This window comes from Vicugna pacos, chromosome 18 (assembly GCF_048564905.1).
Source record: "Vicugna pacos chromosome 18, VicPac4, whole genome shotgun sequence".
Classification (NCBI taxonomy): domain Eukaryota; kingdom Metazoa; phylum Chordata; class Mammalia; order Artiodactyla; family Camelidae; genus Vicugna; species Vicugna pacos.
In genome coordinates this window covers 5,912,181-5,937,673 of record NC_133004.1, presented here as the reverse complement: position 1 = coordinate 5,937,673, position 25,493 = coordinate 5,912,181, and the positions used below count along the sequence as shown (strand labels likewise).

The window sequence follows — 25,493 nt, the reverse complement described above, 5'->3', positions numbered from 1 at the left end:
TGCCATCTTAACCTTTTATGCATCAGCCTGGACCACAAAGGCCTTTAGCTTCTGCAGAGTAAACTTTTGAATTTTATTTAGGCAACACCCCCACCCTCGTATGGAAAAGCCTCTTCATCTTTTTGGTTTAGAGATATATATATATATAAATTGATGGCCATATGATGGATCCTTTAATTTGGAAAAACTTTTAAATTGGTGAAAGTTGAAAGAGCTCTCAATATAAACAGCTGTTTTCTTGGTACGTATTAAAATCAAGTTTAAAGGTAGAAAAATATATCTAATGGTTAACCTAAGAACTTAGTTAAAAAAAAACTGGTTTGAAAAGCTACATTTGTGTTTTTCCTTTCCCATCAATGGTTTTAGAGATGCTAATAAAAACTTTGAACAATTAATGTTAATTAGGTTGAATAACTGGAAAATAGATTGAAAAAATTTCGATTTTTTCTTAATGAAAAAAAAAAGTTAAGGGGCTTATCCCAAATGGATAAATATTTTTATATTGTTATTTTGAATGAGATAAATAAAATGGACAATTTTGGATTTAGATGCAAGGTTTTGATACTACACTATGTAAAGTTAAAAAAAAAAGGCCAAAGAGATCACCTACTGCCCCCCAACATTCAAGTTCAAACAAGTCTGTTTTATTTACCGCAGTTTAATATGTATGTATGTATAGGGCTAAATATATATATATATATATTGAGATACTTCATCAATGATTGGGACAACAGACCAATTAATCATACTAAAAATTGGGAAGGGTGTAAGCTCTTTGGCTCAAACTTGGGGATCCCAGAGAGTTTTCTATAAAATTAGATACAATGCACAAAAACAAACAAAAGAAAGGCTTCTGGCACTCCTTCTAGGAATAAAAATTATTGATTAAACCTAATAAATATTAAAATTAAAGGTATAAGTTTTAATAAATTTGAGATAAAAGTTTCTAAAATTGGTATATTTAAATCAGATTTATATGAACCTTTTACTTAATTATGTTGTGGGATAGATATGTTTCAATGGAAAAGCGATTCACCTTTTTGGTATTATAAGGCTGGGCACATATCTGTCCCTCAGAAAATATTGACTGAACAAAGTGAAGGAAACCAATAGAGTTACATGAGCCGTCCAATATAACGTAAAACTTAAAACTAGTATTCAGTGGCTAATAAAAAAATATAATAAGAGGTTTACCCTGAGTTTAACTTATAACTCAAGGGAAAGAGAACTTACTTAATGCCTTATGCAAGCTTTGGAAGACAAGATAAAGTAAACTTTAAAGTTTTAATACATGGAATTCTTTGTTTACAGCTCTTCACACTGATACAAAAAAGCAAATTAAGGAGATGCAATTGGGACTGGGTGACAGAGCAGTTCTCTGGAGAACTAGACGTGTCTTTGTCTTGCAGATCAGAAATGTAAATACAGCAGTGACCTAGGGGTGAGCCTAATTAGCTCAACGAGATAAAACTTTAGGCCAAAGAAATTTTTCGCATTTTAAAACTGAGAACTCTGACGGGTCCTTCAGACGTTGTCAAGAAATCTTTAATGTCTGTTTCATAAATAGTAAGCCTTAGTGATCTGAGCAAGCAAATTCAGCTTACTCCAACTATTATTATCCCTATCTCATAGGTAAGTTTTAAAGTGAAGGTATGAGATCTCTAGCTTTTGTCTCTTTATAAGCCGGCGTACACATTATATATGTGAGATATTTCTATAGCTAAAAAAAAAAAAAACCAAAAACAAAGTCAAAGAGCTCTGCTTAATTGATGTAAAAACTAAGAGGTTACAAATTAAGTATTTTTAAAATAAAAACTGACCAAATTTACCTTAAGGTTCACGTGAACTGGAAAATATTCACTATTAAGATAATATGTGATATTAAGTTTTGTTTAAGTATGTTCTAATTAATATAGACATCTTTAAAGTCATCGATATTAAGTATAATAACTTTACTGTACCTAGGTTTTTTTTTTTTACATTTTTATTGATTCATAATCATTTTACAGTGTTGTGTCAAATTCCAGTGTTCAGTACAATTTTTCAGTCATACATGGACATATACACACTCATTGCCACATTTTTTTCTCTGTGATTTATCATAACATTTTGTGTATATTTCCCTGTGCTATACAGTGTAATCTTGTTTATCTGTTCTACAATTTTGAAATCCCAGTCTATCCCTTCCCACCCTCTACCCCCCCCCCGGTAACCACAAGTCTGTATTCTCTGTCCATGAGTCCATTTCTGTCCTGTATTTATGCTTTGTTTTTGTTTGTTTGTTTGTTTCTGTTTTTTAGATTCCACATATGAGCGATCTCATATGGTATTTTTCTTTCTCTTTCTGGCTTACTTCACTTAGAATGACATTCTCTAGGAGCATCCATGTTGCTGCAAATGGCATTATGTTGTCGGTTTTTATGGCTGAGTAGTATTCCATTGTATAAATATACCACATCTTCTTTATCCAGTCACCTGTTGATGGACATTTAGGTTGTTTCCATGTTTTGGCTATTGTAAATAGTGCTGCTATGAACATTGGGGTGCAGGTGTCATCCTGAAGTAGATTTCCTTCTGGGTACAAGCCCAGGAGTGGGATTCCTGGGTCATATGGTAAGTCTATTTCTAGTCTTTTGAGGAATCTCCACACTGTTTTCCATAGTGGCTGCACCAAACTGCATTCCCACCAGCAGTGTAGGAGGGTTTCCCTTTCTCCACAGCCTCTCCAGCATTTGTCATTTGTGGATTTTTGAATGACGGCCATTCTGACTGGTGTGAGGTGATACCTCATTGTAGTTTTGATTTGCATTTCTCTCATAATTAGTGATATTGAACATTTTTTCATGTGTTTTTTGATCATTTGTATGTCTTCATTGGCGAATTGCTTGTTTAGGTCTTCTGCCCATTTTTGGATTGGGTTGTTTATTTTTTTCTTATTCAGTCGTATGAGCTGCTTATATATTTTGGAGATCAAGCCTTTGTCAGTTTCACTTGCAAAAATTTTCTCCCATTCCGTAGGTTTTCTTCTTGTTTTATCTCTGGTTTCCTTTTGCTCTGCAGAAGCTTGTAAGTTTCATTAGGTCCCATTTGTTTATTCTTGCTTTTATTTCTTCTAGGAGAAAATTTTTGAAATGTATGTCAGATAATGTTTTGCCTATGTTTTCCTCTAGGAGGTTTATTGTATCTTGTCTTATGTTTAAGTCTTTAATCCATTTTGAGTTGATTTTTGTATATGGTGTAAGGGTGTGTTCTAGCTTCATTGTTTTAAATGCTGCTGTCCAGTTTTCCCAACACCATTTACTGAAGAGACTGTCTTTATTCCATTGTATATTCTTGCCTCCTTTGTCGAAGATGAGTTGACCAAAAGTTTGTGGGTTCATTTCTGGGCTCTCTATTCTGTTCCATTGGTCTATATGTCTGTTTTGGTACCAATACCATGCTGTCTTGATGACTGTAGCTCTATAGTATTGTCTGAAGTCTGGGAGAGTTATTCCTCCAGCCTCATTCTTTCTCTTCAGTAATGTTTTAGGAATTCTAGGTCTTTGATGGTTCCATATAAATTTTATTATGATTAGTTCTAGTTCTGTGAAATATGTCCTGGGTAATTGGATAGGGATTGCATTAAATCTGTAGATTGCCTTGGGCAGTGTGACCATTTTAACAATATTGATTCTTCCAATCCAAGAGCATGGAATATCTTTCCATTTTTTAAAGTCTTCTTTAATTTCCTTCATCAATGGTTTATACTTTTCTGTGTATAATTCTTTCGCCTCCTTGGTTAGATTTATTCCCAGATATTTTATTACTTTGGGTGCTATTTTAAAGGGGATTGTTTCTTTACTTTCTTTTTCTGTTGATTTATCGTTAGTGTAAAGAAAGGCAACTGATTTTTGAACATTAATTTTGTAACCTGCTACCTTGCTGAATTCTTCGATCAGCTCTAGTAGCTTTTTTGTGGACCTTTTAGGGTTTTCTATATATAGTAACATGTCATCAGCATATAATGACACTTTTACCTCTTCTTTTCCAATTTGGATCCCTTTTATTTCTTTCTCTTGCCTGATTGCTGTGGCTAGGACTTCCAGGACTATATTGAATAGGACTGGTGATAGTGGGCATCCTTGTCTTGTCCCAGATTTTAGTGGGAAGCTTTTGAGTTTTTCACCATTGAGAACTATGCTGGCTATAGGTTTGTCATATATAGCTTTTATTATGTTGAGATATGTTCCCTCTATACCCACTTTGGCGAGAGTTTTTATCATAAATGGGTGTTGAATTTTATCAAATGCTTTTTCTGCATCGATTGAGATGATCATGTGGTTTTTGTCCTTTCTCTTGTTGATGTGATGTATTACATTGATTGATTTGCGTATGTTGAACCAGCCTTGTGTCCCTGGGATGAACCCCACTTGGTCATGATGTATAATCTTTTTTATGTGTTGTTGGATTCTATTTGCTAAAATTTTGGTGAGGATTTTGGCGTCTATGTTCATCAGTGATATTGGCCTATAATTCTCTTTTTTTGTAGTGTCTTTGCTTGGTTTTGGTATCAGGGTGATGGTGGCTTCATAGAAAGAGTTTGGGAGTATTCCCTCCTTTTCAATCGTCTGGAAGAGTTTGAGAAGGACTGGTATGAGTTCTTCTTTGTATGTTTGGTAGAATTCCCCGGTGAAGCCGTCCGGTCCTGGACTTTTATTTGTAGGGATGTTTTTAATTGCTATTTCTATTTTCTTTCTAGTGATCGGGTTGTTCAAGTGTTCAGTTTCTTCTTGATTCAGTTTTGGTGGACAGTATGTTTCCAGAAACTTGTCCATCTCCTCTAGGTTATCCAGTTTGGTTCCATATAGTTTTTCATAATATTCTCGTATGATATTCTGTATTTCTATTTTGTTTGTTGTAATTTCTCCATTTTCCTTTCTTATTTTGCTAATTTGTGCTCTCTCTTTATTCTTCTTTGTGAGTTTGGCCAGAGGTTTGTCGATTTTATTTACTTTTTCAAAAAACCAACTTTTGGTTTGGTTGATTTTTTTCTATGGTCTTGTTAATCTCTATTGTATTTAATTCCTCTCTGATCTTTATTATTTCCTTCCTTCTGCTGCTTTTTGGGGCTTTTTGTTCTTCTTTTTTTAATTGATTTAGGTGGTGGGTTAACTTGTTTATTTGAGATTGTTCTTTTTTGAGAAAGGCCTGTATCGCTATAAACTTCCCTCTTAGCACTGCCTTTGCTGTGTCCCATAGGTTTTGAGTGGTTGTGCTTTCATTATCATTTGTCTCAAGGTATTTTTTAATTTCAGCTTTGATTTCCTCATTGATCCATTGTTTTTTCAATAACATATTGTTTAATCTCCATGCTTTTCTTTTTTTCTCCTTTGTTTCTCTGTTGTTGATTTCCAGTTTCATGGCATTGTGGTCAGTAAAGATGCTTGAGATAATATCTATCTTCTTAAATTTGTTGAGGTTTCTTTTGTGTCCAAGTACATGATCGATCATGGAAAATGTTCCATGTGCTCTTGAAAAGAATGTATATTCTATTTTTTGGGGGTGTAAAGCTCTGAAAATATCCACCAAATCTAGTTTTTCCATTGTAGTATTTAATTTCTCTGTTGCCTTGTTTATTTTCTGTCTGGAAGATCTGTCTAGTGATGTTAATGCAGTGTTAAAATCTCCAACTATGATTGTATTCCCATCAATATCCCCCTTTATCTCTGTTAGTAATTCTTGTATGTACTTAGGTGCTCCTATATTGGGTGCATATATATTAACGAGTGTAATATCTTCATCTTGTATCACTCCTTTAATCATTATAAAATGTCCTTCTTTATCTTTCTTTATGGCCTTTGTTTTAAAGTCTATTTTGTCTGAAATCAGTACTGCAACACCTGCTTTTTTGGCTTTTCCATTTGCATGGAATATCCTTTTCCATCCTTTCACTCTCAATCTATATGTGTCCTTCTCCCTAAAGTGGGTTTATTGTATGCAGCATATTGAAGGTTCTTGCTTTATAATCCACTCTGCCACTCTATGTCTTTTGACTGGAGCATTTAGTCCATTAACATTTACAGTAATTAATGATAGATGTGTGTTTATTGCCATTTTGAACTTATCTTTGCAGTTGAATTGGTATATCCTCTTTGTTCCTTTCTTCTTCCTTTTGTGGTTTGGTAATTTTCCTTTGTATTATCATGGATTTTATTTAATTTTTGTGACTCCCTTGTAAATTTTTGACTTGTGGTTACCCTTTTTTGTAAATCTATTAACCTATACCCGTTTTTAATAAACTGATAATAACATGATCTCAAACCCATCCTACTGTTAAAAAAATTTTAAAAAAGAAAGAAAAAAAATTCTATATTTCCCTGCCTCCCTCTCCCACTCTCAGTGATTTGTATGTCTTCTTTTATAATTTCGTGTTTTCTTTATTTGTAATTCATGAGTTATCACCTTTCCAGTTGTACGTTTCTCATTTCTGTAGCATCCTGCTGCTTTTCTATTTAGAATAGCCCTGTCAATATTTCTTTTAGCACGGGTTTAGTGTTGCTAAACTCCTGCAGCTTTTTTTTGTCTGTGAAACTCTTTATTTCTCCTTCTATCCTAAAGGATAACCTTGCTGGATAAAGTATCCTAGGCTGCATCTTTTTTTCATTCAGGGCTTTGAATATATCTTGCCACTCCCTTCTGGCCTGTAGTGTTTGTGTAGAGAAATCAGCTGAGAGCCTTATGGGGGTTCCCTTGTAGTTCACTCTTTGCTTTTCTCTTGCTGCCTTTAGAATCATTTCTTTATCTTTGACTCTGGCCATCTTGATTATGATATGTCTTGGTGTGGGTCTATTTGGGTTCTTCCTGTTTGGGACCCTCTGAGCTTCCTGTACTTGGGTATCTGATTCCTTCTTTAAGTTTGGGAAGTTTTCAGTCATGATTTCTTCAAAAACCTTTTCAATCCCCTTTGATCCTTCTTCCCCTTCTGGGACCCCTATTATGCGAAGATTGGGACACTTTATATTATCCCATAGGTCCCTTATGCTATTATCATTATTTTTTATTTGCTTATCTTGTAGTTCTTCTGAATGGGTGCTTTCTATTGCCCTGTCTTCTAGATCACTAATTCGTTCCTCTGCATTAACTAGTCGGCTTTGCACAGCTGTTAGATCATTCCTCATCTCTGTCATTGAGTTTTCCCATTTTGCTTGGCTCTTCTTTATAGCTTCAATTTCATTTTTGACATATTTTATTTCTCTAAGCATTATCTCTTTTAATTCCTTCAGCAATTTGATCACTCCTTTTTTGAAATCTTGATCTAGTAGACTATCGATGTCTATTTCATTGAGCTTTCTTTCAGGGGATTCCTCTTGTTCTTTTAATTGGGAAAGGTTTCTCTGCTTCTTCATCTTGCTCATACCTCTCTGGCACTGTGGTTTATGAAGTATCAGTTGTCTATTTTGGATCTTAAGGATTTTATCTATCTAATGCCTATTTAGGAATAGAACTTAGGAAAAAAAAGAAAAAAGAAAAAAAAAAGAAAAGAATAAGAGAGAGAGAAAGATTTTTAAAAGAAGGGAGAAAGAGGGTTTGAAAACAATGTATAATGAATAATAGAAGAGCGGGTTGAAGCAGAGTATTAATCGGGTGGAGAAGTCCTTTTAAAACCTTAAAAAAAAAAAAGGGGGGGTGGGGAGATGAATATATGTGTTTGAAGCCTGTGTCTAATCAATAACAGGACATCAAAACCGAAGAGAAATAGAAATGAATTAAGAAGTAAAAATTAAAAGAGTAATTGAAAATAGAAAAGGTAAAAACAGATTAAAACAAAACAAAACAGAAACAGAAACAGAAAACAAAAAAACAAAACAAAGCAAAACAAAAACCAAAAAAAACAAAAAAAAAAGGGGGTTGTCGGTGTTCTCCTGGAGTGTGTGTGCTTTTAATGTGATGTTCTCCTGTCTTCGTCCTGTTTTGGAAGCTCAGCTTGTTTTCATAGGCCCTCCGTTGGCGCCCTCTTCTGTGCTGCTCCCAGCACCTGTCGGTAAGCAGATCGCGCCTCCTCCGAACTCGGGGTCAGATGCAGCTCTCCTCTGCTGCGGGCGGGCGGGTCACTGCCCCTCTGGATGCCGCAGACAGATGTTGCAGACTGGCCAGGCAGGAGGACGGGTCGTGCCCCTTCCCAGCACCTCGGTCAGGGGTTGTGTTCCTGCCCGACAGGCGGGGGGCCGCTCTCCCCCTGCCTGCGCCGCCGGTAGCTCCGCTGCTCTGTGTGACTGCGCGCTCTGTGCCGGCGCTCCGCCATGGTCGCACTCCGCCCTGGTCGCGCTCCGCGTGTGGGCTCGGGGAAGACCCAGGGGCAGCCTCGTCCCTGCTCCGAGCCAAGACACAGCTGCTTGTTTGTCTTTGTGGAGCAAGTTCTCTGGGGTACCAGAATGGAAGGGTCCTATCTGCCCAGGGCTGTAGGCCCGTCTCAGTCTGGCCCTTGAGGCTGCTAAGCCCTTCAGTGCGGGCGCAGGTTTCGCCTCTGCCCCCACCTGGGTGCTAAGCGCCGGAGAATATGGCGGCTCTGCCTGGGCCCCGCCTCTCTTCCCCTGAAAAGTTTCCGCGGGTTTTCAGAGATGGGGGTATGCACCCTTCCCCCGAGAGCACATCAACCTTGCTGTTTTATGGAGGGCCCAGGTTGTTCTGTCCTGTACACCTGTGAAGGAAAAGCCCAGCTGGGCTAACAAGCTAAGTCACAAATCTAAGTGCAACAAGTGTCGGATTACTGATCTGAGTTCTGCTGGGCTAACTCATAAATCTGAAGTTTAGTGTCAGTCTATTGGGCTAACGAGCTCAGTCACAAATCTAAGTGTGATAAGTGTTGGTTTACTGATATAAGTTCTGCCGGGCTAACTCGTAAATCTAAAGTTTAGTGTCAGTTTACTGGGCTAACAAGCTAACTCGTAAATCCAAGCTCAACAAGTGTCAGTAACGTGATCTGTTCCAAATTGATAAGCTCCAGTGTACTGATTCCTTGCTTTTTGTTGTTTGAACCTTATTGGCTAATAGCCCCATACTTGTAATTAACCCTATAAAACCTCATGTGCACGTCTTGGAGGTGCTCAGAGCTTCGGAGCAGAAGCCCCTCTGAGCCCGCCGGCGTAATAAATCTGAGTACTCCAACCCTCCGAGTGGTGCTTGTTTCTTGGCTGGCCTGTCATTTCCGTAACATTTCTGGAGGCCCCAGCGAGATACAACCACGCCGGCCCCTTGAGCCGCTGGACTGGTGGCTCTGGCCCACCGGGGGACGGAACTCTGGCAGCGAACGAGGAGGCGCCACCCGACGGTATTCCGGGTTCTCTTTCGTGACGGCAACTCGGCCCCCCGGGTGGCTGGGCTACAACCAGAGCCAGACTCCGTGGAGGGACGGACAAACTCACCAGGTGGCCGTCCGGACAAGGTAGGATCCCCCGGGAGGAATCAGGTCCTGTCCCATTGGACAGAAGAGGAGGCTGATCCCCTCCTACAGGCTCTCCGTCTGATGGTAACTCAGACGGGGAAATCAGGAATCAGGTCAGGAATCAGGTCCTGTCCCAGTGGACAGAAGAGGAGGCTGATCCCCTCCTACAGGAAATAGGATATTGGTATTGGTGGGAGGAATGTTGTTAACCTCTGTGTGTGTGTGTGTGTGTGTGTGTGTGTGTGAGTGAATGAGCGGCCTGTGAAGCATGCGATCAGGCTCGAGTTTGTAGCTCCACGGCATTCTGCTACGGAGTTCGAGTGAGTCCCAACCTGCGGTTCCGTGGTGACCTCATACGGCTCAGGGCGGTATCGGTCCCTCAGGGTCCCGATCGGAGTCAGCGGCTTATACTGACCCGCCAAAGCTAAGAGGCACCTTCGTCCCCGCGAGGGGAGCGGCCAGGCGGACGCAACGAAAACCCTCCCTTGTCTTGTCTGCGACACCGGCACAGGGTGGCTACACTGGGAGGGAAAAGGACATAGCCAATGAGTCAACGCCCCTGTGCCCTTGGAGGCTAGGATGCTATTTCTTTGAGAAAGTCTCCTACCTGACTCTGTCACAGAACACCCGAGACTTATTGTTCCCCTACTGAACTGACCCAAGTAGTGCCCCTTTTGCCTAGCCCCAGACACCCAGGACGTAAGTTTAGAAGACGAATTCCTTCAGGACCGGGCTTGCCCAGCCCTGGAGGTCCCTTTTCTAGTCCATTTGTTTTGCCATCTGCCGTCAGTCCCACGCCCCTGATACGTTAGTTCAGAATATAGAGAGGATTTAATGAAGAAAGTCCCTGAAACTGCTTGAGGCCTTGAGATCCAGAGACATCAGCTGAGACTGGAACCCAGAGTCCCTGACCAAGTTAGCCTTAAAACAACTCATAGACCCAGCAAGAGAGCAATCTCTCTGGGAACTCCGGTGTTTTGAAGAGTGAAGAAGAAAAAGATATAAAGGCTACCTTCCCAAACATCTAAAGCAACAGAACTATTATCCTTAAATATCTAAAAGAATGGGAAGCTCTAAGTCAAAACCCACCACTCTAGACTGCATGATTAAGAATTTCAAAAAGGGGTTCTCAGGAGACTATGGAATTCGAATGACCCCTGGCAGGCTGCGCACTTTGTGTGAGCTTGAATGGACTGCCTTTGGAGTCGGGTGGCCCTCAGGAGGAACTCTGGACCTAGCAACAGTGCGAGCAATCTATCAGATAATCACTGGAACCCCAGGCCACCCAGATCAATTCCCTTACATTGACTCCTGGCTGAATATCGCCCAGACTCTACCCCCATGGATTCGGTTTTGCTCAAATGGACCTGGACAATGCAAGATATTAGCAGCTCAGCCAGTCCAGGCCAAAAAGACAGACAGAAAAAAACCGATTTTCCAGGGAGACGCAGAAGACGAGATATGCCTGCCCCCTCCATATGCCCCCAAGGCACAAACACCTCCAGTCCCATTGGAGACACCACCACCCTCTGTGTCACCACCTCCCCAACCTGAGGACCCAGAGGCAGAACTCAGCCCCCAGCCTGAGCCGGTAGGAAGGAGACTCCGCTCAGCACAAGCTGTGAAGCCAGCACCACCGGCCCTCCAAATGCCGCTGCGGGAGACACAAGGGCCACAGCAAGTTGGGGAAGACGGGACTGTTCAGCCTGGGCACCCCGTACTCTACTACCAACCCTTTAGCACCACAGACCTTCTCAATTGGCGCCATCACACTCCTTCCTACTCTGAAAAGCCACAGGCTATGATTGACCTCATAGAGTCTATCTTCCATTCTCACCGGCCCACCTGGGAAGATGTCCGCCAGCTGCTTCTGACTCTTTTCAATACAGAGGAGAGGAGACACATTCTCACTGAAGCACGAAAATGGCTGCAGGGCCGAGCCCCTGGGGACACAATGGATGTTGAGGCATGGTCCATGACACGTGCCCCTGACACCAGACCAGATTGGGACTTTAACACTCAAGAAGGAAGAGAAGCACTACGTGAGTACCGGGAGGCCATCCTACAAGGGCTAAAAGCAGGAGCCAAGCAGCCAACTAACATGTCTAAAACGACCACAGTGACCTAGAGGCCAGACGAAACCCCCACTGACTTCTATGAGAGACTGTGTGAAGCATTCCGTGTCTACACTCCTTTTGATCCTGAGGCCCAAGAAAACCAACGGATGGTCAACGCTGCCTTCGTAGCCCAATCATACCCAGATATACGCCAGAAACTCCAAAAACTGGATGGATTCGCAGGGATGAATGCTACACAGCTGCTGGAAGTAGCAAACAAAGTTTTTGTAAACCGAGAACGGGAAGCCCAACGAGAAGCAGACCAGCGAATGAAGCAGAAAGCCGCGCTCCTTGCAGCAGCCCTGGGGAAAACAGGCTTCAGCCAGAACCCTGCATCACCCCGGAAGAGGGGACCCCAACCATGGATGCCCCTGGGCCGAGACCAGTGTGCATACTGCCGGGAGACTGGGCACTGGAAGAACGAGTGCCCAAACAGAAAGGATGGAAAGAGAGCACTCCCTAAAAGGCCTACTTATCAGCTGGAGCCACCAGCCAGTAATCACATCGGACTGGCTGGGATTAACTCAGAATAGGAGAGACCGGGCTACCTGCCCCTGGGCCCCCGGGAACCCAAGGTCAAGATGTTTATAGGGGGCCAACCAATGACTTTTATGGTAGACACAGGAGCAGAGTATTCTGTGGTGACCCAAACTGTAGCCCCCCTGACCAAAAAAAAAGGCGACTATTATTGGGGCTACTGGGGACTCAACTGCCCGCCATTTCTGCCAACCACGATCCTGTCAAGTAGGGGGCCATCTAGTGACACATGAATTTTTATATTTGCCTGAATGCCCAATACCATTGCTTGGAAGAGACCTTCTGTCTAAATTGGGGGCACAAATTACCTTTGTCCCCGGGAAACAGGCACATCTGACCCTACAGGGAGAGTCTATGATTCTAGCCATCTCAGTTCCCTGAGAAGAAGAGTGGCATCTGTATGAGAGCAGAGAACTCCAGGAAAATCCTTGCAAACTCCTGGAAGAGTTTCCATTAGTCTGGGCTGAAAATGGACCACCAGGCTTGGCACATAATCAGGCACCACTGGTGATTGACCTCAAACCTGGAGCCAGCCCAGTCAGACAGAAGCAATATCCCATGCCTCGAGAGGCCCACCTAGGAATCCAGAAGCATATACAGTGCCTCAGACAAGAGGGAATCCTAACTGAGTGCAGATCTCCCTGGAACACACCGTTGCTCCCAGTGAAGAAAGCAGAAGGAACAGATTATAGGCCAGTGCAGGACTTACGAAAAGTAAATGAAGTAGTCACTACAATACATTCAGCAGTGCCAAATCCATACACTCTTCTGGGCCTCATTCCGGCAGATGCCAAATGGTTTACATGCCTAGACCTTAAAGATGCTTTCTTCTGTCTTCGACTCTCACCTGTGAGCCAGCCCATATTCGCATTTGAATGGGAGGATCCCCATACAGGAGGAAAAACTCAACTGACATGGACACGTCTTCCCCAAGGCTTTAAAAACTCGCCCACCTTGTTCGGAGAGGCACTAGCCGCAGACCTTGTAAAATTCCCTGGGGAAACATTGAACTGTACTCTGCTCCAGTATGTGGATGACTTGCTGTTAGCCAGCCCGAGTGAAGAGGACTATTAGAAAGGAACTCGAGCCCTCCTAGGGTTACTCCAAACAACTGGGTACAAGGTCTCATGGAAAAAGGCCCAGATCTGCAAAAAGACAGTCAAATACTTGGGATTTATTATCTCAGAGGGACACCGAGCCCTAGGACCAGAACGAAAACAAGTTATTTGTGCCATACCCAGACCGGAAACAAAAAGGAAACTGAGAGAGTTCCTGGGTGCAGCTGGGTTTTGCCGGATCTGGATCCCCGGATTTTCAAGAATAGCCAAGCCCCTCTACGAAGCAACTGCTGGATCAAGAAAAGAAACCCTCAAATGGGAAACTAAACAAGAAAATGCCTTTAGGCAATTAAAGGAACTACTAACCCAAGCCCCAGCACTAGGCTTACCAGATGTAACACGAGAGTTTAATCTGTTTGTACATGAAAGAGACCAAACTGCTCTTGGAGTCCTAACTCAGAATGTGGGGCCATGGCAGCGCCCTGTGGCTTATTTATCTAAAAGACTGGACCCTGTAGCATCAGGATGGCCACCCTGTTTACGGGCCCTCGCTGCCACAGCCCTCCTGGTCAATGAGGCAGACAAACTCACACTGGGACAGACTTTAAATGTAAAAGTGCCCCATTCTGTGGTGGCCCTGATGAATGGCCCAGGTTACAAATGGATAACTAACACAAGGATGACCCACTACCAGGGGCTTCTATGTGAAAATCCAAGAGTCCGTCTAGAGACTGTGCAAACCTTAAACCCAGCCACATATTTGCCTGAAGGGGAAGGGCAGCCTGACCACAACTGCGAAGAAATCGTTGAAGAGGTGTATGCAAGCAGGCCTGATCTAACCGACAAGCCCCTGCAAAACCCAGACCTGGAACTTTTCACAGACGGCAGCAGTTACATGCAAGATGGACAACGGCAAGCAGGTTACGCTGTAACAACAACCCGAGAGGTAATAAAGGCAGAGTCCCTTCCCCCAGGATGGTCTGCTCAGTGAGCAGAGATCTGGGCACTGGTCCAGGCACTAAGGGAAGGGAAAGGAAAACGAGTCAATATATACACTGATTCCAAATATGCATTTGCAACCTTGCATGTACATGGAGCCATCTATAACGAGAGAGGACTTTTCACTGCTGGGGGAAAAGAAATCAAAAACAAAGAAGAAATTTTACAGTTACTGGAGGCAGTATGGGATCCAAAGGAAGTGGCCGTTATTCACTGTAAGGGACATCAAAGAGGAAATGACCCTGTGAGCCAGGGGAACAGGCTAGCTGATCAAAAGGCAAGAGAAGCAGCCACCTGGGAACACTCAGTAATTAAAGTTATGGCAGCGCCAGAGCTACCCACTGCCCCAGAATATAGTCATGATGAAAACAAGTGGGCACAGGCTGAACGAGGAAAAAAAAGAAAGGACGGATGGTGGATCATGACGGATGGAAGGATTTTCATCCCAGAACGACTAGCTTATCGTTTAGTCCAACAACAGCACGAAGCCACACATATGGGAAAAGCAGCTTTAGAGGCCCTCTTAAAGCGATATTTCCTAATTTCTCGTCTCCCTACTCTATGTGCATCAGTTTCCCAACGCTGCTTGCTCTGTGCACAAAACAATCCAAAACAAGGGCTCACTGGGCCAATGGGAATACAACGATGTGGATTGGCTCCCTTTGAAGATTTAGAAGTGGACTTTACTGAACTTGGGCCCAGTAAGGGATATAAGTACCTGCTGGTTTTCGTCTGCACCTTCACAGGGTGGGTAGAGGCCTACCCCACCAGGACAGAGAAAGCAAGGAAAATGACAAAGGCTCTTCTCAGGGATGTTATCCCTCGATTTGGAATGCCTACCTCCATCGGGTCTGACAATGGACCCACCTTTGTGTCAGAAATTGTACAGCAAGTGGCAAAGGCACTGAGCATCCGCTGGAACCTACACACAGCATACCGGACTCAAAGCTCAGGGAAGGTAGAACGAATGAACAGAACTCTAAAACAAATGATAGCTAAAATCAGTCAAGAAACCCAGCTCCCCTGGGTGGACATTCTACCCCTGGCTCTGTTGCGAATTAGATGCACCCCAAGATTTAATATTGGGTACTCTCCCTTTGAAATCCTCTATGGGCGACCGCCACCTTTAGTCAGGATGAAAAACCCCACCCCAGAAATAGGAAATCTAGGGCTCCACCAACAACTGTTGGGACTAGGAAAAGTACTACGAGAAGTTTGGGGTTGGGTGATAGAGAAAACCCCCATTTCATTAGGGGTTCAAGTGCATCCCCATAAACCAGGTGACCAGGTATGGGTGAAGGATTGGAAAAAGGAACCTCTCAAACCAACATGGAAGGGACCATATTTAGTGGTATTAACTACTCCTACAGCTGTTAAAGTTGCAGGAATCGTCCCTTGGATCCACCACTCCAGAGTCAAGAAAGCAACTGCACCTCAGACAGAGGGTCCCTGGAAAATTGAGAGTGTCCCGGGAGACCCGCTCAAGATCAAGATCAAGAGGGACCAGAAAAGGATCGACGAGCCCTGCTCTAGCCACACCCGGAAGCTGGCTAGTCAACGCACGGCCGAAGCTTGAGGAAAGCCCAACGCAGCTGTTAAATATATTTCTTTTGTGCTCCCTTGCCTCTTTCCTTGTTTTCTATACCAGTCTGCGTACTAGCAGTGGGGCTAGCTAGCGCCACCCCACCTGACTGGAACATAGGCCATAGAATCCTGATAGCTATTTTATATCTTCTTATAATTAGTGCCATCACCGCAGCATCATGTCTAAGATAATCATAAGGCTGATGTTACTAATGCTAATGTCCTCACTCTCCTTGGCTGTACAATGCACCTGCATGGAACCGGGTGACAGGTGGTCCATATACCGGCCTGTATTTTCAGCTTATACTTATCAGCCGAGTCAATGCTATGACTCCGCTTCAGAGTGCACATATCAGGGAAAATCCTACTGGATTGGCACAATTAAGGCTTATTATGTATCCAGCATCAAATGCTATGGCACACCCGGCAAGCTGGTGTGCTGGACCAAGCAAACACATTATGGGATGAGTGATGGAGGAGGGATATAGGACCAGGCACGCCGGCAAACAGTCCAACAAGCAGTCCAGAGGCAACACCGGAAGTTATTACCTACCCTGAAGCCAATAAAACTTCCATCTTTAGCTGAGCCTCGGGATCTGGATCCACAAATAAATGGGCTGTTAGCCGCAGTCCATGGGATTCTCAATCATTCCAATCCAGACCTGGCTAAAGATTGCTGGCTATGCTTGCGTCCTGGCCCCATCCAGCACCTGGCTTTACCTCTGACAAACCTCACTAAGACTTTCACCACAACTCATAGCGATGCCGTTTCTACCACTAGGAGTTCCAGGCTGAACTGGGTACAGCTCGCCTACAAGGCACCAGAATGTTATTTCAACAATGGAACTAATCCTTTAGAGGGCAATCTAACTATAAATCAATGTATTAAAACCTCTCACTGTATGGGTCTAGGGTGCCAACCCACACAAAGATGGTGTTCTAATAACGGGACTTATTTTGTATGTGGCGAATTTGCCTACCGGTGCCTCCCTGCCAGATGGGCAAAGTTATGTGCTTTGGCTTATCTCACTCCCCGAATGGACATTATGCCTAATAATCGAAGTCTGCCCATCCCTGTCATAACTCACCAGCATCCACGGAGAATAAAACGAGCTATACAATTGATCCCCTTGCTAGTGGGGCTCAGAGTGGCAGCAGGGGTAGACACAGGAATCGGGGGCATCGCCTCTTCCTCTTATTACTATTATCAGCTTACAGGTGAATTCAGCCACGATCTCCAACAAATAGCAGAAACCCTGGGAACTCTGCAGAATCAGATTGACTCTCTCGCCGAGGTGGTCTTACAAAACAGGAGGGGTCTGGACTTACTCACGGCCAAAGAGGGGGGACTATGCCTCTTCCTAAATGAAGAGTGTTGTTTTTATGCCAATCAATCAGGAATTGTCAGAGGAATGGTTCAAGAGTTACAAGAAAAGTGGAAAAAAGAAAACATATTTTAGATAAGAGCCCATGGACAGGCCCCTGGGGCTGGACCTCCTGGCTGGCACCGTTCATAGGTCCCTTACTCCTGATTTTTGCAGTTCTGCTGTTTGGGCCCTGTGTCCTAAACTTCCTGACCCGCTTTGTCAGTGAGCGGATAGAGGCTATAAAACTTCAGATGTTAGCCTCCAATTATGAGCCCCTGCAACAGGTAAATGATGATGCTTACTCCAACAAGGGTTGTGAAAGCATCAAGAGGGGGGAATATGAAGGAAAAGCCCAGCTGGGCTAACAAGCTAAGTCACAAATCTAAGTGCAACAAGTGTCGGATTACTGATCTGAGTTCTGCTGGGCTAACTCATAAATCTGAAGTTTAGTGTCAGTCTATTGGGCTAACGAGCTCAGTCACAAATCTAAGTGTGATAAGTGTCGGTTTACTGATATAAGTTCTGCCGGGCTAACTCGTAAATCTAAAGTTTAGTGTCAGTTTACTGGGCTAACAAGCTAACTCGTAAATCCAAGCTCAACAAGTGTCAGTAACGTGATCTGTTCCAAATTGATAAGCTCCAGTGTACTGATTCCTTGCTTTTTGTTGTTTGAACCTTATTGGCTAATAGCCCCATACTTGTAATTAACCCTATAAAACCTCATGTGCACGTCTTGGAGGTGCTCAGAGCTTCGGAGCAGAAGCCCCTCTGAGCCCGCCGGCGTAATAAATCTGAGTACTCCAACCCTCCGAGTGGTGCTTGTTTCTTGGCTGGCCTGTCATTTCCGTAACATTTCTGGAGGCCCCAGCGAGATACAACCACGCCGGCCCCTTGAGCCGCTGGACTGGTGGCTCTGGCCCACCGGGGGACGGAACTCTGGCAGCGAACGAGGAGGCGCCACCCGACGGTATTCCGGGTTCTCTTTCGTGACGGCAACTCGGCCCCCCGGGTGGCTGGGCTACAACCAGAGCCAGACTCCGTGGAGGGACGGACAAACTCACCAGGTGGCCGTCCGGACAAGGTAGGATCCCCCGGGAGGAATCAGGTCCTGTCCCATTGGACAGAAGAGGAGGCTGATCCCCTCCTACAGGCTCTCCGTCTGATGGTAACTCAGACGGGGAAATCAGGAATCAGGTCAGGAATCAGGTCCTGTCCCAGTGGACAGAAGAGGAGGCTGATCCCCTCCTACAGGAAATAGGATATTGGTATTGGTGGGAGGAATGTTGTTAACCTCTGTGTGTGTGTGTGTGTGTGTGTGTGTGTGTGAGTGAATGAGCGGCCTGTGAAGCATGCGATCAGGCTCGAGTTTGTAGCTCCACGGCATTCTGCTACGGAGTTCGAGTGAGTCCCAACCTGCGGTTCCGTGGTGACCTCATACGGCTCAGGGCGGTATCGGTCCCTCAGGGTCCCGATCGGAGTCAGCGGCTTATACTGACCCGCCAAAGCTAAGAGGCACCTTCGTCCCCGCGAGGGGAGCGGCCAGGCGGACGCAACGAAAACCCTCCCTTGTCTTGTCTGCGACACCGGCACAGGGTGGCTACACTGGGAGGGAAAAGGACATAGCCAATGAGTCAACGCCCCTGTGCCCTTGGAGGCTAGGATGCTATTTCTTTGAGAAAGTCTCCTACCTGACTCTGTCACAGAACACCCGAGACTTATTGTTCCCCTACTGAACTGACCCAAGTAGTGCCCCTTTTGCCTAGCCCCAGACACCCAGGACGTAAGTTTAGAAGACGAATTCCTTCAGGACCGGGCTTGCCCAGCCCTGGAGGTCCCTTTTCTAGTCCATTTGTTTTGCCATCTGCCGTCAGTCCCACGCCCCTGATACGTTAGTTCAGAATATAGAGAGGATTTAATGAAGAAAGTCCCTGAAACTGCTTGAGGCCTTGAGATCCAGAGACATCAGCTGAGACTGGAACCCAGAGTCCCTGACCAAGTTAGCCTTAAAACAACTCATAGACCCAGCAAGAGAGCAATCTCTCTGGGAACTCCGGTGTTTTGAAGAGTGAAGAAGAAAAAGATATAAAGGCTACCTTCCCAAACATCTAAAGCAACAGAACTATTATCCTTAAATATCTAAAAGAATGGGAAGCTCTAAGTCAAAACCCACCACTCTAGACTGCATGATTAAGAATTTCAAAAAGGGGTTCTCAGGAGACTATGGAATTCGAATGACCCCTGGCAGGCTGCGCACTTTGTGTGAGCTTGAATGGACTGCCTTTGGAGTCGGGTGGCCCTCAGGAGGAACTCTGGACCTAGCAACAGTGCGAGCAATCTATCAGATAATCACTGGAACCCCAGGCCACCCAGATCAATTCCCTTACATTGACTCCTGGCTGAATATCGCCCAGACTCTACCCCCATGGATTCGGTTTTGCTCAAATGGACCTGGACAATGCAAGATATTAGCAGCTCAGCCAGTCCAGGCCAAAAAGACAGACAGAAAAAAACCGATTTTCCAGGGAGACGCAGAAGACGAGATATGCCTGCCCCCTCCATATGCCCCCAAGGCACAAACACCTCCAGTCCCATTGGAGACACCACCACCCTCTGTGTCACCACCTCCCCAACCTGAGGACCCAGAGGCAGAACTCAGCCCCCAGCCTGAGCCGGTAGGAAGGAGACTCCGCTCAGCACAAGCTGTGAAGCCAGCACCACCGGCCCTCCAAATGCCGCTGCGGGAGACACAAGGGCCACAGCAAGTTGGGGAAGACGGGACTGTTCAGCCTGGGCACCCCGTACTCTACTACCAACCCTTTAGCACCACAGACCTTCTCAATTGGCGCCATCACACTCCTTCCTACTCTGAAAAGCCACAGGCTATGATTGACCTCATAGAGTCTATCTTCCATTCTCACCGGCCCACCTGGGAAGATGTCCGCCAGCTGCTTCTGACTCTTTTCAATACAGAGGAGAGGAGACACATTCTCACTGAAGCACGAAAATGGCTGCAGGGCCGAGCCCCTGGGGACACAATGGATGTTGAGGCATGGTCCATGACACGTGCCCCTGACACCAGACCAGATTGGGACTTTAACACTCAAGAAGGAAGAGAAGCACTACGTGAGTACCGGGAGGCCATCCTACAAGGGCTAAAAGCAGGAGCCAAGCAGCCAACTAACATGTCTAAAACGACCACAGTGACCTAGAGGCCAGACGAAACCCCCACTGACTTCTATGAGAGACTGTGTGAAGCATTCCGTGTCTACACTCCTTTTGATCCTGAGGCCCAAGAAAACCAACGGATGGTCAACGCTGCCTTCGTAGCCCAATCATACCCAGATATACGCCAGAAACTCCAAAAACTGGATGGATTCGCAGGGATGAATGCTACACAGCTGCTGGAAGTAGCAAACAAAGTTTTTGTAAACCGAGAACGGGAAGCCCAACGAGAAGCAGACCAGCGAATGAAGCAGAAAGCCGCGCTCCTTGCAGCAGCCCTGGGGAAAACAGGCTTCAGCCAGAACCCTGCATCACCCCGGAAGAGGGGACCCCAACCATGGATGCCCCTGGGCCGAGACCAGTGTGCATACTGCCGGGAGACTGGGCACTGGAAGAACGAGTGCCCAAACAGAAAGGATGGAAAGAGAGCACTCCCTAAAAGGCCTACTTATCAGCTGGAGCCACCAGCCAGTAATCACATCGGACTGGCTGGGATTAACTCAGAATAGGAGAGACCGGGCTACCTGCCCCTGGGCCCCCGGGAACCCAAGGTCAAGATGTTTATAGGGGGCCAACCAATGACTTTTATGGTAGACACAGGAGCAGAGTATTCTGTGGTGACCCAAACTGTAGCCCCCCTGACCAAAAAAAAAGGCGACTATTATTGGGGCTACTGGGGACTCAACTGCCCGCCATTTCTGCCAACCACGATCCTGTCAAGTAGGGGGCCATCTAGTGACACATGAATTTTTATATTTGCCTGAATGCCCAATACCATTGCTTGGAAGAGACCTTCTGTCTAAATTGGGGGCACAAATTACCTTTGTCCCCGGGAAACAGGCACATCTGACCCTACAGGGAGAGTCTATGATTCTAGCCATCTCAGTTCCCTGAGAAGAAGAGTGGCATCTGTATGAGAGCAGAGAACTCCAGGAAAATCCTTGCAAACTCCTGGAAGAGTTTCCATTAGTCTGGGCTGAAAATGGACCACCAGGCTTGGCACATAATCAGGCACCACTGGTGATTGACCTCAAACCTGGAGCCAGCCCAGTCAGACAGAAGCAATATCCCATGCCTCGAGAGGCCCACCTAGGAATCCAGAAGCATATACAGTGCCTCAGACAAGAGGGAATCCTAACTGAGTGCAGATCTCCCTGGAACACACCGTTGCTCCCAGTGAAGAAAGCAGAAGGAACAGATTATAGGCCAGTGCAGGACTTACGAAAAGTAAATGAAGTAGTCACTACAATACATTCAGCAGTGCCAAATCCATACACTCTTCTGGGCCTCATTCCGGCAGATGCCAAATGGTTTACATGCCTAGACCTTAAAGATGCTTTCTTCTGTCTTCGACTCTCACCTGTGAGCCAGCCCATATTCGCATTTGAATGGGAGGATCCCCATACAGGAGGAAAAACTCAACTGACATGGACACGTCTTCCCCAAGGCTTTAAAAACTCGCCCACCTTGTTCGGAGAGGCACTAGCCGCAGACCTTGTAAAATTCCCTGGGGAAACATTGAACTGTACTCTGCTCCAGTATGTGGATGACTTGCTGTTAGCCAGCCCGAGTGAAGAGGACTATTAGAAAGGAACTCGAGCCCTCCTAGGGTTACTCCAAACAACTGGGTACAAGGTCTCATGGAAAAAGGCCCAGATCTGCAAAAAGACAGTCAAATACTTGGGATTTATTATCTCAGAGGGACACCGAGCCCTAGGACCAGAACGAAAACAAGTTATTTGTGCCATACCCAGACCGGAAACAAAAAGGAAACTGAGAGAGTTCCTGGGTGCAGCTGGGTTTTGCCGGATCTGGATCCCCGGATTTTCAAGAATAGCCAAGCCCCTCTACGAAGCAACTGCTGGATCAAGAAAAGAAACCCTCAAATGGGAAACTAAACAAGAAAATGCCTTTAGGCAATTAAAGGAACTACTAACCCAAGCCCCAGCACTAGGCTTACCAGATGTAACACGAGAGTTTAATCTGTTTGTACATGAAAGAGACCAAACTGCTCTTGGAGTCCTAACTCAGAATGTGGGGCCATGGCAGCGCCCTGTGGCTTATTTATCTAAAAGACTGGACCCTGTAGCATCAGGATGGCCACCCTGTTTACGGGCCCTCGCTGCCACAGCCCTCCTGGTCAATGAGGCAGACAAACTCACACTGGGACAGACTTTAAATGTAAAAGTGCCCCATTCTGTGGTGGCCCTGATGAATGGCCCAGGTTACAAATGGATAACTAACACAAGGATGACCCACTACCAGGGGCTTCTATGTGAAAATCCAAGAGTCCGTCTAGAGACTGTGCAAACCTTAAACCCAGCCACATATTTGCCTGAAGGGGAAGGGCAGCCTGACCACAACTGCGAAGAAATCGTTGAAGAGGTGTATGCAAGCAGGCCTGATCTAACCGACAAGCCCCTGCAAAACCCAGACCTGGAACTTTTCACAGACGGCAGCAGTTACATGCAAGATGGACAACGGCAAGCAGGTTACGCTGTAACAACAACCCGAGAGGTAATAAAGGCAGAGTCCCTTCCCCCAGGATGGTCTGCTCAGTGAGCAGAGATCTGGGCACTGGTCCAGGCACTAAGGGAAGGGAAAGGAAAACGAGTCAATATATACACTGATTCCAAATATGCATTTGCAACCTTGCATGTACATGGAGCCATCTATAACGAGAGAGGACTTTTCACTGCTGGGGGAAAAGAAATCAAAAACAAAGAAGAAATTTTACAGTTACTGGAGGCAGTATGGGATCCAAAGGAAGTGGCCGTTATTCACTGTAAGGGACATCAAAGAGGAAATGACCCTGTGAGCCAGGGGAACAGGCTAGCTGATCAAAAGGCAAGAGAAGCAGCCACCTGGGAACACTCAGTAATTAAAGTTATGGCAGCGCCAGAGCTACCCACTGCCCCAGAATATAGTCATGATGAAAACAAGTGGGCACAGGCTGAACGAGGAAAAAAAAGAAAGGACGGATGGTGGATCATGACGGATGGAAGGATTTTCATCCCAGAACGACTAGCTTATCGTTTAGTCCAACAACAGCACGAAGCCACACATATGGGAAAAGCAGCTTTAGAGGCCCTCTTAAAGCGATATTTCCTAATTTCTCGTCTCCCTACTCTATGTGCATCAGTTTCCCAACGCTGCTTGCTCTGTGCACAAAACAATCCAAAACAAGGGCTCACTGGGCCAATGGGAATACAACGATGTGGATTGGCTCCCTTTGAAGATTTAGAAGTGGACTTTACTGAACTTGGGCCCAGTAAGGGATATAAGTACCTGCTGGTTTTCGTCTGCACCTTCACAGGGTGGGTAGAGGCCTACCCCACCAGGACAGAGAAAGCAAGGAAAATGACAAAGGCTCTTCTCAGGGATGTTATCCCTCGATTTGGAATGCCTACCTCCATCGGGTCTGACAATGGACCCACCTTTGTGTCAGAAATTGTACAGCAAGTGGCAAAGGCACTGAGCATCCGCTGGAACCTACACACAGCATACCGGACTCAAAGCTCAGGGAAGGTAGAACGAATGAACAGAACTCTAAAACAAATGATAGCTAAAATCAGTCAAGAAACCCAGCTCCCCTGGGTGGACATTCTACCCCTGGCTCTGTTGCGAATTAGATGCACCCCAAGATTTAATATTGGGTACTCTCCCTTTGAAATCCTCTATGGGCGACCGCCACCTTTAGTCAGGATGAAAAACCCCACCCCAGAAATAGGAAATCTAGGGCTCCACCAACAACTGTTGGGACTAGGAAAAGTACTACGAGAAGTTTGGGGTTGGGTGATAGAGAAAACCCCCATTTCATTAGGGGTTCAAGTGCATCCCCATAAACCAGGTGACCAGGTATGGGTGAAGGATTGGAAAAAGGAACCTCTCAAACCAACATGGAAGGGACCATATTTAGTGGTATTAACTACTCCTACAGCTGTTAAAGTTGCAGGAATCGTCCCTTGGATCCACCACTCCAGAGTCAAGAAAGCAACTGCACCTCAGACAGAGGGTCCCTGGAAAATTGAGAGTGTCCCGGGAGACCCGCTCAAGATCAAGATCAAGAGGGACCAGAAAAGGATCGACGAGCCCTGCTCTAGCCACACCCGGAAGCTGGCTAGTCAACGCACGGCCGAAGCTTGAGGAAAGCCCAACGCAGCTGTTAAATATATTTCTTTTGTGCTCCCTTGCCTCTTTCCTTGTTTTCTATACCAGTCTGCGTACTAGCAGTGGGGCTAGCTAGCGCCACCCCACCTGACTGGAACATAGGCCATAGAATCCTGATAGCTATTTTATATCTTCTTATAATTAGTGCCATCACCGCAGCATCATGTCTAAGATAATCATAAGGCTGATGTTACTAATGCTAATGTCCTCACTCTCCTTGGCTGTACAATGCACCTGCATGGAACCGGGTGACAGGTGGTCCATATACCGGCCTGTATTTTCAGCTTATACTTATCAGCCGAGTCAATGCTATGACTCCGCTTCAGAGTGCACATATCAGGGAAAATCCTACTGGATTGGCACAATTAAGGCTTATTATGTATCCAGCATCAAATGCTATGGCACACCCGGCAAGCTGGTGTGCTGGACCAAGCAAACACATTATGGGATGAGTGATGGAGGAGGGATATAGGACCAGGCACGCCGGCAAACAGTCCAACAAGCAGTCCAGAGGCAACACCGGAAGTTATTACCTACCCTGAAGCCAATAAAACTTCCATCTTTAGCTGAGCCTCGGGATCTGGATCCACAAATAAATGGGCTGTTAGCCGCAGTCCATGGGATTCTCAATCATTCCAATCCAGACCTGGCTAAAGATTGCTGGCTATGCTTGCGTCCTGGCCCCATCCAGCACCTGGCTTTACCTCTGACAAACCTCACTAAGACTTTCACCACAACTCATAGCGATGCCGTTTCTACCACTAGGAGTTCCAGGCTGAACTGGGTACAGCTCGCCTACAAGGCACCAGAATGTTATTTCAACAATGGAACTAATCCTTTAGAGGGCAATCTAACTATAAATCAATGTATTAAAACCTCTCACTGTATGGGTCTAGGGTGCCAACCCACACAAAGATGGTGTTCTAATAACGGGACTTATTTTGTATGTGGCGAATTTGCCTACCGGTGCCTCCCTGCCAGATGGGCAAAGTTATGTGCTTTGGCTTATCTCACTCCC

General features: G+C 45.4%; 1 protein-coding gene and 1 long non-coding RNA gene across 4 annotated transcripts in view; both read right to left on the bottom strand.

Moving 5' to 3' along the window:
* Positions 1–25,493, bottom strand: part of LOC140686885 (trafficking protein particle complex subunit 9-like) — a 205,496-nt gene that overhangs the window by 76,131 nt on the left and 103,872 nt on the right. The gene's annotated exons all lie outside the window — the stretch shown is intronic.
* The window catches only part of LOC140686896 (uncharacterized), an 88,807-nt gene that overhangs the window by 45,230 nt on the left and 18,084 nt on the right, over positions 1–25,493 (bottom strand). The gene's annotated exons all lie outside the window — the stretch shown is intronic.